Here is a 14452-nt window from a genome sequence, read left to right as displayed (position 1 = left end):
AACAAGTTTCTATCTCTAGATATGTGATAAGATTGTTTTAACTTTAAACATCCCGCAATTCAACCATTAATGGCAACTGTAAAAGCCTCATTTACTGAAAGTGGGTCAGTTTATAATGGCCGAGGAGCTATATTTACAAGCATTCTACACAAACAATATAAACATAAATAAGCATTAGCAGTATTTTATTTAATCTCTCCATAAAAATGGTTTTAATGAAGCAAAGGGCAGCTGTAAATGAGTCGGTGTGACGGACAAGCACTTTCGCAAGTCGCGTTTTAATTAGAGCTATATGAACATCGCAGCCTTGTTGCCAGGATGCGACTCAAATAAAACGCTTTTTTACAGGCCCCAATTGAAAGCGCGTCATAAAATTTAAACTGCGCGCGCTTTTTACGACGCATTTTAACGCTCTTCCGCGTGGCTAGTCGCGACAACCCGACGTCTTGTCTTTACCATTGTTCTGCTTCTACCTATGTCTATTGCTCGTGAGGATTATCTTGCGGATACAGGGCGTTACAAGGACGCACACGGATTAAGCAATTAACCGGCGAGCGATACCGATGTTAGCACTAGACAACATTATGTGGAAATCAGGGTGCTAAATCCGCATAATTAGAACATGAAACGTGACCGAAAAAACCATTACAAACAGGAGCTAAGTGCTTGTTCCATATATAGCAAACTCGAAAGCTGTCTGGCGCCTTGACCCAGCCGGAGTATCTGTATATCTCATATATCTGTGGCACGTAAACACAATAAAGCAAGTTGGTAACCTAGTTGCGGGATTTGCGTATTCCAATCGTGGAGAGAGGAAAATGTGCGTGTCACAAATATGGTTAAACTTGCGATGCACAACCAATATCAAGGTCGCAGCAATTCACGGAAAATTTATTATTTTATGTTCGCACAAAAGGCTAAGCGTTCGGTAACCGCAACTCGAAAATACATTAAATAATTGATTGTTATTTGCATGGAATACTCTGCGCTACGTACGTGTGACTGGATTGTTAAGTTTCATATGTATTAACACGTATTCATTGTAAATATTATACAGAGGACATTATTTTACCAGCTAAAAATGTTGTATTTATCTTGTTAATCTTAGATGTATGTTTTGGATAGGCTGATGTTTCTATTGCAAGCGGAGAGGTTACAAAAATACAGAAGACATTGAAGTTTTACGCAACGAAATCTCGACTTGTCGGTAGTCGGCGACTGCTTGTTTGAACTAATGAAACATCTGTGTACATTGTACACGCTACGTGTACAGGTTGCCAAAGATTTTATGTTTAGCTGTAAATATTAGCAGAAGTGTTCGCAACTCATTATGGATTACTATCTTTAATGAACTTTGCCTTTGATTGAGGATGCAGAGATACATGTCGTACTCCAAACTTTGTAATACTATTCATACAGAGTCGAACTAAGTAATTTAATCAACACTTACAATCTATGAGTAGATGCTCATAACGGTGATAACGATGCTAACAAACAAACTCCCACAGTGTGATAATAATGCCGACATGCACTCAATTACCTGAATGGAGTAAAGGAAAAGTTTAAAACGAAGTCGCCGACCGGCGTAGGTGCAGTCACCATATCGAATATGCAAATAACACCTGGCAGTAGGACGTCCGTCCCCGAAAATGGGAAAAGAAATATAAATGTATCCGGCCCAAGCGTGTGGGTAGGATTAGATTTTAATATACTGTGTCCAATTATTTTTGTTATGCACTTTTCTGTACGTGACCGTTCGATGAGTAATCCATACGAAAAGGAAAAATTCTGCCTTTATTAAAGTAGTAAGTAATGAGAGCATTACTGCGGTTCCGGTTTAGAAGTGTAAGCGTGCTGGTGAAATTGCAGATGGGACTTATCAACTTATGTCACAGGGTTTTTTTATAATATCAAGTGACGGGACGAAAAAGTCGTGCGCCCGATGGTAACTTAAACGCCTGTCCATAACAGTTGCAGTGCCACTCAGAACTTTAAATCGCAAAGCTCTGAGGGGCACTGCTACTGCTCCTGTCACGTGTCCCATGTGCCTGTAATTTCACCAAAACGGTGACGGGCGCAGTGTAAAATCTTTGCGATTTAAAGCTCTGGGTGGCACTGCAACTTATGGATAGGCGTGTCGCTTACCACCAGGCGCACGACTTGTTCGTCCAGTTACTTGGTATTATAAAAAAAATACCTACATCGAGTATTAAGTATACAACGCAAATATCCTTGGAAGAAGAAACTGCGCAAATTCAATGCCACAAGCAATGCCTTCCAGAACCTTTTATTATACTATTCACCCTCTTCCTTTGTTTTACTTATACTTAAACGTAGATAGGATGGGGCTGAATATGAAGCAAGGGGAAGGTATTTCCGTTTTAAAACGTCATAAGCGCCAGTAACTGGGACAAATGTATGGCTCTTTGTCCCCAGTTAGAAATGGGTAACCTAGTTTTGACCGCGCCCGAGCACGATTTACTGCGTGTCAACTTAATTCCATTAGTTTTAAGTACTTCATTAGAATACGTTAGCAGTTCAAAGTTGTATATATCTAATTTTATGAAGAAACCCGTAGTCGTGTATAATTTGAGCTATGTCAATCTAAATTGCTCTAGAAGTATCTTGAACGCTTTTAATGTTTCTTTAATGAATGCTTATGTAGTTGAACTAGTTGCAAAAAGATCAGGTAGAGATAAAATAATAATGATTAGTTCTGAAAGTGGTTGCAATGTAATCATTTGGTGCACTATAATCTGACGGCGTAACATAGAGCTCATTGTTATTCTCTACCAGCGAAGGTCGTATTTTTCAACAACTATTAAATACGAGTATAACTAAACAAAACAGTGTATTTGGGGAATGCTTAGTTTCCATTGTTATATTATGGGACTGATTGACCTTCGTCCTGTAAGCCTGTAAGCCTTGATCTATTTACCTACTATCTATTCAAGCATGGACAAGTAGCGGGACACGTATTTATGTACGATTAAAAACATTTCCAGATACAATAACGGAGTATTATTTTACATATTGTATGTTAGTAGTACCTATATTCGTTTTTTGATTTGCTAAATTACAGTTTATATAAAACTAGCTCATACACGCGACTTCGTCTGCATAGAGTAAGTATTTGAGCAGCCTAGTGTACTATATTAATTTTCATAGTTTTATTGGTTTTCCATACAAACTTGCATCTCCTATTTCACCCGCTTTAAGCTTTATTTTTGTGAAAAAAGTAGCCTATGTCCATTTCCTAGATCCCATCTATCTTTATACCAACATTCATTAAAATTGGTTCAGCGGTTTAGGCATGAAAACGTTTTCAGACAGCGTTACTTTCGTGTTTATAATATTAGTTAGGATTAACATTTGTTTACACATTCAGGCAAAAAGTCTGAATGCTAGTATAGAACACTCATTATTATGTAAATGGCGAGCAACAAATAAAAATCTAACTAACACATATTTATTTTCTCAAAAGTAATTCAAGAATGCAAAGACGCAGAAAACGAAAACAGCAAGAACTAAATCGAGAGACATATTTTATGGAAAGCGTACAATAAATTTGGTGGGTAACGGAAACGCTATAAATTCGGACGCCACAAAATTAGTGTGTAAATAAAAACGCAATGGAAGCGAGGGCCATTGTGCTGAGCAATGGTAGATTAACCAGACAGCGACAATTTACCCTGCTGATTCTAACCAGTTCGTTACTTTGTTTCATATAATAGCTCACACACATACCTACAGCTGGTATAATACTACTTTTGTATTATACCAGCGTTACATGGTCGTTATTCTTAGCGTAACATTATCGGACTATTACGAGCCAAGTGAGAAAACGACATACAAAATATTTAAGTCCTGCAGTTATTGAACATTTCTTTACATATACAGAGTGTACTCGTTAAGTGTGTCCAGGCGATTATTTCGTAAATATATGAGATATCAAAAATCTTTAAACTGATATCAAAAGCACGTTACCTAATTAATAAATCGAGATCAATAACTTTTTTAAATAAAACTTCAAATATCCAAAATGTTAACGTTCAACGCTCCCGTACATTTAATAGGATATTTGTAGAGAGGCTTTAGTTTCCCTACTTTAAAAGGTAAATTTACAGATAAAGAAAATACTATAAACAAAGTGATGAAACTATTTTTTAATTGTATAGTAATGTAATTTATTTAGTAATAATACAAAGTAATGTTTATTTTTAAGTTTGTACAAAATTTTGTATTCAAAGCAGTTGTTCGAAGCAGGAAAACTATAGTCCCTCTAAACGTTAAAATTTGGATATTTCTAGTTTAAAAAAAGTTATTGATGTCGTTTTACTCATTACGCAACGTACTTTCGATATCAGTGTAAAGCTTTTTGATATCTCCATATATTTATGGAATGACCGCCTGGGCACACTTAACGATTACACCCTGTATATGTGTTAACTTCTACCTTTTAGAGTTGAGTTGATTTTAGAGCTGATTAGAAATGTTCATATTGTTTCTTCCTGCTTTTTCAAGTATTTTACGAAAAACAAATGTTTTGGATAAAGTTTTGTAACTTACGTTCATTAATACCAACGTAAATCGTCTTTAAACACAACTAATAGTAATTGTTTCTCATATAGGTCACAATTCAAAGGCGAAGGCATGATCATTAATAACTGTCAGACCGTTCACGATACAAACGTATGCCACTCAGTAAGCATTTCATAGGCATACGATAGAGATCTAGTAAATTGTCAATCAACACAAGATCACAACTGAGATATTTTATGCGCAAACCTTCTAAAGGTGATTATCACAAGTATGTATCACAAGTTAGAAGTATCTTACCCTGGTACGACTTTGTATTGTTCTTATCTACACAGGGTTAGTTCTAAAATACTAACAAACTCGCATTTATTACTTACTAGCATCGTAAACAACAACTTTTGTTACATAACTTTTAATAATTCGTCACATTTTACTTTCATACAAAAATAAAAATATATAATTAGAATGCTCTAAACCGTGCAAGCTCTGTGCGAAACGCAGGACAGGGAGTGGCGGTCGTCGGGGAGAACGCTTGCTTTAAACTTACTACTGACCTTAGTACCAGATACAGATCTAAAAAAGATCAGATAGTACAAAAAAACTTAATAGTTTATTTGTGGTAAAGAAGGATGGCGACATCCCGTGTATTTTGTGACCCAGTGTTTTTGACGACGTGCATTAAAGAGACCTATCAATATTTGTGATTCATTATCAAAGCATCAAAAAGCTAATTGAGTACAGCCTGTAGAATCTGAGGTTATAAACTTTATATGGGTTATGTTTATAACATTGTCCTGTATTTCGCTTTAGATGTTTGTTCGTAGTCGCAGAAAATAACAAGTTTTCAGTTTGTTCCTAAAAATAATAAAGAACTTCCTGAATATTAATTAATCTGCCAAACTCTGCCACATTTAATACAACATTAACATGTTCTGTCGCAATGAAAATGAATAAAAATTGGATCTGGGCAAATTGCAGAAATCTGCTACAAATGGTCACACTGTTCTCAATCTCAAAGTGACGTTGAAGTTGGCAAGAGGCCTCTTGTCAAAACGTTCCTTTGCTTACTTTCGTATCTTTCATTTAAATATGGTCTAAATATTTTTGTCACATTGTGTTTTATTTTTTACTTGGACATTATTGTCTAATTGATTCTTTGATAAGGTATTTTACAGCTGTAATGTTTTATGCGTGTACTATAAAATAACCAATACTTTAGGTAGGTAAACATTCAATCATGCTTAAAATGAAACGTACGTACAAGAATGTTACCTAATGTATGGTCGAACTGAATCAATTGCGTTGTGTTTTTGCATCTATTCTAAAATACATTGTTTAGCAATTTCATTATTCCCAACTTCTAAAAATATACAAAAATATATTAATAAGTAGGCATAAACTAAAATGTAAAATTATACTAGCAAAGTCCATGAACGGCACTTTGTTGATTTTGGGTCAGCTTTCGCCATCTTTCTTTGTAATGTTTTGTACCAAGTACCAAGTCATGTACCAAAAGTTTATGATGTTAGTAATATAATCCTGGGAGGTTGTTTGTATTCTACAATTGACCCTGTGTATCATTCCACGGTCTACAACCACGTATTGAGTGGTAAGTGGCAGTTGGCAGCCTTTGCGAGCAGGCAAGACTGTGTACACTTTGAGAAACTACGAAAGTCCGCCAAAGGTGTTAAATAAATGTTTTAGAAATAGATTAGCGCAATAAATAATTCTATAAAAACGTTCAAAGTTGACATAAGGCGCAAAGTCAACATATTCCTTGAGTCGTTATTCATACTTTGCGTAGGTAAGAAATAAAATATAATTATACACGTAATTTTATCAAAGAAAATATTATTTACGATATGTTTAGAATTCTTTGCAACATTCGTATAAGTAGAGATTGACACGTCTTCTGGTATCGCATGGTTGCTATCGATATATACGAGGTTCTTTTTTGTATTGTTACCATTTTGTGTTAAAAAACGTTTACAAGACCAGGTTTCAGAATAAACAGCTATGATTAAAAATATCTTACTTTTTTGCAAATCCCGTTGCTCTACAATTAAGATATCATCCTTACAAATCAAAATCAAAAAAGGTTATTTCATTTCACATTAAAGATGATTAGATTACCGATAAAGTTAGAAGTTCTTGCATCTCTGTACGGAGTAATTATAAAATTAAATTATCGACTATCGATAACTCAAACGTTAATTAAAAGTCGATACAAGCGCCATTTCATAACTTCGATGCCATAGCATTTATGCCGATGGCGAGTCCAAATAACTTGTTACTTGTAGTTTATACACAATTTCAACAGAGACATGTAATTTGTTTTTTAACTGTATTATTAACGCCCGTTTATTTATGAAAATAACAACGAATAAAACATTCTTTTGCCGTTCCCTCATAAAAGTTATTCCCGCCTACCCTATTTTGGAATCATAATAAATTGCATTAGTGGGAGTCGCTCTACTGCTATGGTATATAGTTGGTCACTAATGGATTTTCTTTTCAAGCTTAACACAGTCTGAGTTAGGTAGTGTTGCACGACAGTAGTTCCTAATACTCGAAAGTTTTATATCGATATAGGTACTATCGTCATCTCAACTAGTTACAACATCGATAATATTGACAAAATTTGAATTGGCAATAGTATTAATACTGTCGATAGTATTAGGATGTATTACAATACTGTTCAATCTTATTTAAAATATGTATAAATATTATACCGATTGATTCTCGATGACCCTTTCACAATGCCACTAGTTTTCAAGATGATAAAGTTGGATTATCGATAGTTGTGCAACACTAGTGTGGGATTATTGACAGATTCCCATTTAATTCGCTTATTCAAAGTAGTTTTACTTGCTATGTTATTGTTCGTACCAGAATAGCAACGATGATTTCATTGTTGATGATTTAATAACGATCTGTAATATTAACTTAATTGTATGTAATCCGATTAAATAACAAAATGAAGTGTAAATTTATGGAAGATGATTATAGAATTATAGATTTATTATTAGTTTTGAACACAGAATAATAAATTCAGTAGAAGTGCCTAGTGGGCATGTCACGCATGCCGTCAGTACGCGGAGTTCCGCATCCTTGAACTCAGTTCGCCATTTTCGCTTTGTACGTTATAGTCGTGTCAATAAACTCCCGCAAAACCTCGAAAATCATGGAATATTGTCGATAGTGGTGTTTCATATTATACTTAAGTCTTATTTTATTTCATTTTAATAAATTTTCATTTTCTGTCTATCCTAATAGATTTTTAGATATAAGAAACGAAAGTAAACATGAAACCACTAAAATATGGTCGATTTTTATGTGGACACCGTCACTAGGCGTTAATAGTTCGTCGTATTTCAGCTATTACCGCTAGATGGGAGGACATTGAATGAAATTTCAATTATATTCTCAGCACAGAGTACTAAAAAAATCGACCTCAACAGTTCGTGGAATTACATCTATTTGCCGAGTTTTATTGAAATCAGTTACCAGAAAGTGCGCGAAACCGAATTCATCCCCTAGTTTGCCGCCCTTAGAGGTGGAATATTTTCTTCAAATTTAAAAGGGACCACTGAGTACCTCTTTCCAACAAAAAAAAACCATCATCATAATCGGTTCTCAAAAATAGTTATCGCGTAACATACGTATATAAAAAAAAGAAAAAGAATATACAGTCGAATTGAGAACCTCCTCCTTTATTTGAAGTCGGTTAAAAATCAAACTATTGTAACTTGCAATAATAGGTATTGAACTTACAGTCTAGAATTTGTGACATCTTTTTAAATTAGAAACTACGACCAATCATTATCAAAATTTCATAGTGTTTAAAATTATGATAATGTGTGTTTTAGCGATAGAGACACTGATAGTTAACGAGACCTAGACCTAGAGCGCTTCCATTGTTTTTCCTTCCGTGGTTTTGCAGCATAAGTATTTTTCAAAACCACTATGTACACATTGTTACTTAGCTATTCTAAATTCAGCCTTACAATTCGTATGCTATAATGTTAGCATAACACCGATTTTTGTTTAGATAAGTTAATTGTTCATTACCAAATATTAATTGCCCGTGAAGTTTTCAAAACAAAGGGTTCTGCCTACAAAAGAAGTAGAATACACAAAAAGTACCACCATTTTGAAGTGTCAGACATTTGAAAAAAATATATTTGGAGCTCGAAAATAAGTTGAAAAATGTACAGATTTGTTTCGGTTAATCAAAGGAGTAAATTGAGACTGATTTCACCTGTTAACGACTGTTTTTAATTCTTCCAATCTTATTTAGTATTCTTTAACGATTTGCCTTATTTGAACTTAAACCATTTTAGCCGAAATCAACACAATTAATTTAAATATTGATGGCAGGTATGACGAACGAAACCCGTAAAAATAAATAGTAAACTTCCAAAACAGTCGATAGAAAGTATGTACATCCACATAATATAATCATTTAGTAAATAAGTATTTATTTACATTTTACATTATTTACATTACACACACAGGTTCGAGTTCAGTCGGATTGAAGGAATGACAATCTAGTAAATAGTTCACACTTAAGAAAGCTTTAAAAAGTTAATTTAAAATTCTGAAATAACATTTCGTTTTTTAAATATCATGCAATATGGTTATAGGGCCATAATCTAACTGACCAACCATTACTTATCTGCATTGCTAAGCTGAAAAGCGCTATCTCTGAGACACCATTTTAGTTTTTTTATACCATTCACAATAGCTATAATAATTTCGCATCTAATGTTATAATAGAAATAGTGCTATCTAACTTAAAACATTTAACAAACCACTAAGAAATATTTTTATATCTCAATTTTTGAAACCTTTATAATCAAAATAGCGGTATCTCACAAAATACAATTTATTGATAATATAGGTATGTCAATAAATGTATTAGTCAAAAATACGTATAAATAAGTTTTAACATCTTCAAAAAAATATATTTTTGAAGGTGCGAAAATACAGTTTACAAAAAATCGATTTCCTCTAAATTTACTCCGATTAAGATACGCTTTTCGGCTTTATCAGAGCAGTTAAAAGCTTATAACACTATTATTTTCTGCAATGCTTAAATTGCTCTACCAAATTACAAATTACCTATAGAAACCAGCCAAACACGATAAAAGCAACACAAAAAATGGCCGAAAACGATAACATCTATTACGATTACTCTTACCACCTACAAATTACAAGCCACAAAATATTACGTTTGTGAGCGTAGCAACAGTACAAAGAAGCGATTGCCCTTGACACTGTGACGGACAAAAAACTATCGGCCGGTATATTTCGGCAGTGGGTGTGTTCCACTCACACAGAAACACTGTGCATGGAATATTCATGTCTTTATTATTCAGGAGAACGTTCGCGGCGAAAATATTAATGATGTTGCCTAGTCACTCGATGCCTCTAAGAGTACCTTCGATACGGCGCGGCGTGCTTGGTTGGTCTCCCTGAATTGACGCAATAATATCTGAAATGAAACTCTTTTACTAGAAGATATAAGTAACAAGAAAAACGAACATAGTTAAACACATCATCAAGCGAAAGACGTACACTGCTGGCTGAATTTAGCGCTCCCCAATAAAATAAGACTGTTCACGGTCCTGGACTACTTGCATTCAATGACTGCCTGCGACCTTCGCGAGGTCATCCATCCACCTTTTGTGGTGCCGTCCCAAACAAATATCTGTAGTTACCTACGTACGTACGGCTCGACATACTTTAAAAAAAAACAAATTCAAAGAGGCCCACGGCATACCTATCTCGTTTATTCAATTTACAGCGCACAATGTCGAATTGTATTTGTTAAGAAAACATCTAGTTATTTCAGTGGTCTAAAATTTATTCAATTAATCGACGGATATGATTCATTCATATTAGATTATTCAACAAGTTGTTACCTACTGCACTTAAAGTCAACGACAGATATTGACACAGTTGTTTGTAAAATTCTGCAAGTGTCTCGTCTATGATGTGCAATCTTTGTTACGCATATTTACTTGTATGTTCATAATATAGGTGTGTGGGTGTGTGTGTATGTGTGTGTGTGTGTGTGTGTGTGTGTGTGTGTGTGTGTGTGTGTGTATGTGTGTACGTGCGTGTGTATGTGTGTGTTGTTATAAGTATATGTATGAATTCGGTATCGTATAAGGAACAAAGGAAGTTTGGCAACGCATTGTTCGTTCGATTTTCTCGGCAGACGAACGAAGAAACTTGCAATCAAACCGAGGTTTATGTCTTACATTTTAATGGATATAAACCATGTTTATTCGCATTTCTCTATAACAACTATACATATATATACAAAATATATACAATATATATACAAAATAACTATACATATATATTGTATATTATAGATTTTTTCATATTTCAAAGTGTTTGCGAGAAGACCGACGAGTTGCTATTGGACTCAGTAATTATGGTGAAGATATTTGGCTTTTAACGATAAAGATCTTATAAGATGAGATGTCACCTTGGCCACATTTACTCTATGTCATCTGGAATTGTCATCAACATAAACTAATTTTTTCTAATATTAAGATCTTGCCTGTTTATAATGTTACGTGAAACTGTCAAGTTTAGTACATTAAGTACTCGTAAATTCATCATAGTACACACTTTAATATAAAAATCAGGTTCTTAGAATAACCATAAGAACTTATTTATTAACAGTATATATCGACTCAGCCATTTATTATATACTTAATACTGCTTCAGGACGTTTTTATGTGTTTCATAAATATGTTAAGCATAAATATGTATGAATATGTATTAACAATAACCACCTATAATTAAATGTCATGTTGGTTATTAAGTATCATTTGTTTTAAAATGTGGTCAGATTTAAATAATTTTTGTTGAAATGAATGTCCCACTGTACTTTACAGGAAAAGCAAATTCAGGGCGCTTCACTATAGCTCTTAATTGAATACTGAAATTTGTTATCTTTATATTTTCAAATGACGGAATGCACAAGCCGTGCCATTTACCAACAGGCGCTGGTAAGCGACAAGCCTACCCATAACACATACAGTGCTATTCAGAACTATAAATCGCAAAGATTTGAGGGGCACTATCACTGCGCCTGTCGCCCTGGGATATAAAGTTCACAAGTCCCATGTGCCTGTAAATTTACTAGTACTCTTACCCTTCAAAACCGAAACGCAATTATGCTTAGCAATACTTCCCAAGTCAATCCTTCACAAGGAGCTCTACTGCTACAGAGTGACGAAAGAAAATAGCCGTATTTTCGTATCCCAGACTGTAAGAATCCGCGTTATATAATTACTGCAGGATTTATATTGAATTATAAGTAAAAAATTGTATTGTAATTGTAAAATGTACTGAAAATGCAAAAATGACATGAAAGGAAGAAGAAAACAATTGTGATTAAACAAAAGAAACAAAAATAAATAAATTGCAAAGGAATAAAGAAGTATGTAACAAAAAAAAATTGTATGTCGTTGACACAGTACCCGACGGTACTTTGGATTATAATCATAACATTTGGTACCCATTATACAGATATGGTACAAATTGTAAAGTTCTGTAAATATTACAAGAATGTATTTGGATTCGTTACCTAGTAGGGTCAATAAAGAAATACTTCGACTTAAGGTTTAAAAAAGTAGGATCATTTTTTATACGTGTCTGATTATACATAAAACCAAATGCTGAGGTAGGTCTAATTTATATAAAAGGTATTGTTTAAATTTGTATGCGGAAAACTGCACCTATCAATCTATGCATTAAAAGACACGGCCTCGAGCATTTTACGACGGGAAACCAATAAAATAGATGCGCTGACGTACAAAGAATCAACTTAATTACACTAGCTTAGCAATGCAGCACTATTGTAATGTTACTAAGTGCGGTTTTCGCTTGTTTATTTTAAAATTGCACATCGACCTTCAGTGTACAGTTTAAGCAATAAAGTTTTTTTTGTAATTAATAGTTCAGAGACTCCGGTTCTTGAAAATTACATAAAGAAAATTAAATAAATGGACCCAAATGGGTAAGCAAAGATTATTAAAATCATTACCAAATAGGTACGTAACATTTCCTGTGGTAGCTCGGTCCATCGTCCACCTCATCTAGACTTAATGGTTTAGCGATCAAGAACGAATACCTACTAAATTTTTTTTAAATCAACTTTTTTTTATAAAAAAATAAGTGAACATTTGACCTTCATCTCAACTGATGGAAAGTGAAGATAAAGTCGACGATGGAGCATGTACGCCTATTCAATCTCGCCTTGATAAAGTTTGCAGGCAGGGAATTCCACTCCATAACCGTTCGCCAACTAAATTTCTGGAACGAATTCTATACTCGTTAACATCTGGTTGTCATATATTATACAACATTAAGCGTTTTGGAAATAATTTAAACGAAACAATATTACTTTTCCTCTTCGTCAATATAAACAATCAATATCTTAGTCTTTTGTTCTTTTTATGATATCAAAGGACTGGACGAAGAAGTCGTTGCGCACACGCCTGTCAAAACAATTTCGCTCAGAGCTTTAAATCGCACCCCTCACCCTGAGATATAACTTGATAAGTCCTATATGCCTGTAATTTCACCAGCACGAACGAATTGATGCTCATATGAGGCGGCAGACATAAGTACGGTGGCAATACTAGCCTGCACGAACTCTTTCAAAAGGAGGCCAAATTTTCGAAGCATACCTTCACAAAAACCTTATATTAAAGCAAGAACCTCCCAAAGTGCATTGCACGTGAGTTACATGAATAAAGTAAATGAACATGTTATATTACATACTTATATGGTCTTAAGTCCTGTAACGGACCGAAAAACGTTTAATGCTCTAGAATGTAGGACGTTGCGCAGGAGCGTATTTTAGCCAATTTTATTACACGTGGGCAGCAACAAATACTTTTTAACAGCGCTCAATGACCGAAATGTATTTTAATAAAGTTTTTATGAGACAACGTAATAAGTTTTAAAGATTTATAAATAGCCAACTTTGGGAAGGTATATATGAATAATTATTAGGAAATAAAGGCTAGTTAGTACAATGCCTGTAGCTGGCACACTTCCTAGCAGATGTAAGGTAAATAGCATGCGTATTATAAAAAGCTTGCCAGTTACAAGCATGTCAGCTTATTGCGTATTTTGACCTTATAGATATAAATATATTCAATAGAAGGGAAGTAAAGGAACGTGACGCAGAAACCAAATGATATATATTTTATTAATAACGGAAAGCGTGATTTAATACGATTACGTAAAGAAAATATTCGAAGAGGATGCAATTTATATCAAACACAGATAAACTTCAACCGACAAACCAGATTGATTAAACAAACATCATTGATTAACATGATTAGATCATCGTCTAAAAATAATTGTAAATATTATTGAAGTTGCATGTTAAATATTACCTAACATTTGTGACTAATTTTTGTTAGTGGAACATGGATTCCAATCCCATAATCAAGCTGATAAAAAAAGATCGAGAGCAAGTTTATGTACATACACTATACCACTAATAACACTGCTGAGTATAAAATAGCTCGCACCTTTGGTGTAATAAGGCTACATCTGCAAAAAGTTCAACCTTGCAGGACAGGTGGATAACTTTCTTATGCCAAAAAACATACAAAATTGTTTTATGTAAATACTTTCGTGTTAGTATATTATATTCTCTCTCTATTACCTTCTATATAACGTTTTTTTTTCTTTTAGTTCTACATTTATTTTGATATCAATTTAAAATTTTGACATTCTTTGTTCATGCCTCTCAAATTTCCATTCAAATTTTTTATTTTATTTTGTTTCATTTTAATGTATTGAATATCTTCACTTGAAGTGGCCTATTCAAGGTCATGTACTACCCTCTAATCGTAATAATCCCTTTGTA

At 33.9% G+C, this 14452-nt stretch overlaps 1 protein-coding gene across 3 annotated transcripts in view; it reads right to left on the bottom strand.

Annotated features, from left to right (window-relative positions):
- The window catches only part of LOC113238156 (transcription factor kayak-like), a 79657-nt gene that overhangs the window by 19873 nt on the left and 45332 nt on the right, over nt 1-14452 (bottom strand). The window lies entirely within an intron of this gene.

Source organism: Hyposmocoma kahamanoa, unplaced genomic scaffold, assembly GCF_003589595.1.
Source record: "Hyposmocoma kahamanoa isolate Upper Pololo Valley unplaced genomic scaffold, ASM358959v1 95, whole genome shotgun sequence".
Classification (NCBI taxonomy): domain Eukaryota; kingdom Metazoa; phylum Arthropoda; class Insecta; order Lepidoptera; family Cosmopterigidae; genus Hyposmocoma; species Hyposmocoma kahamanoa.
The sequence above is the reverse complement of the archived record's forward strand: the minus strand, read 5'-3'. Positions and strand labels throughout refer to the sequence as shown.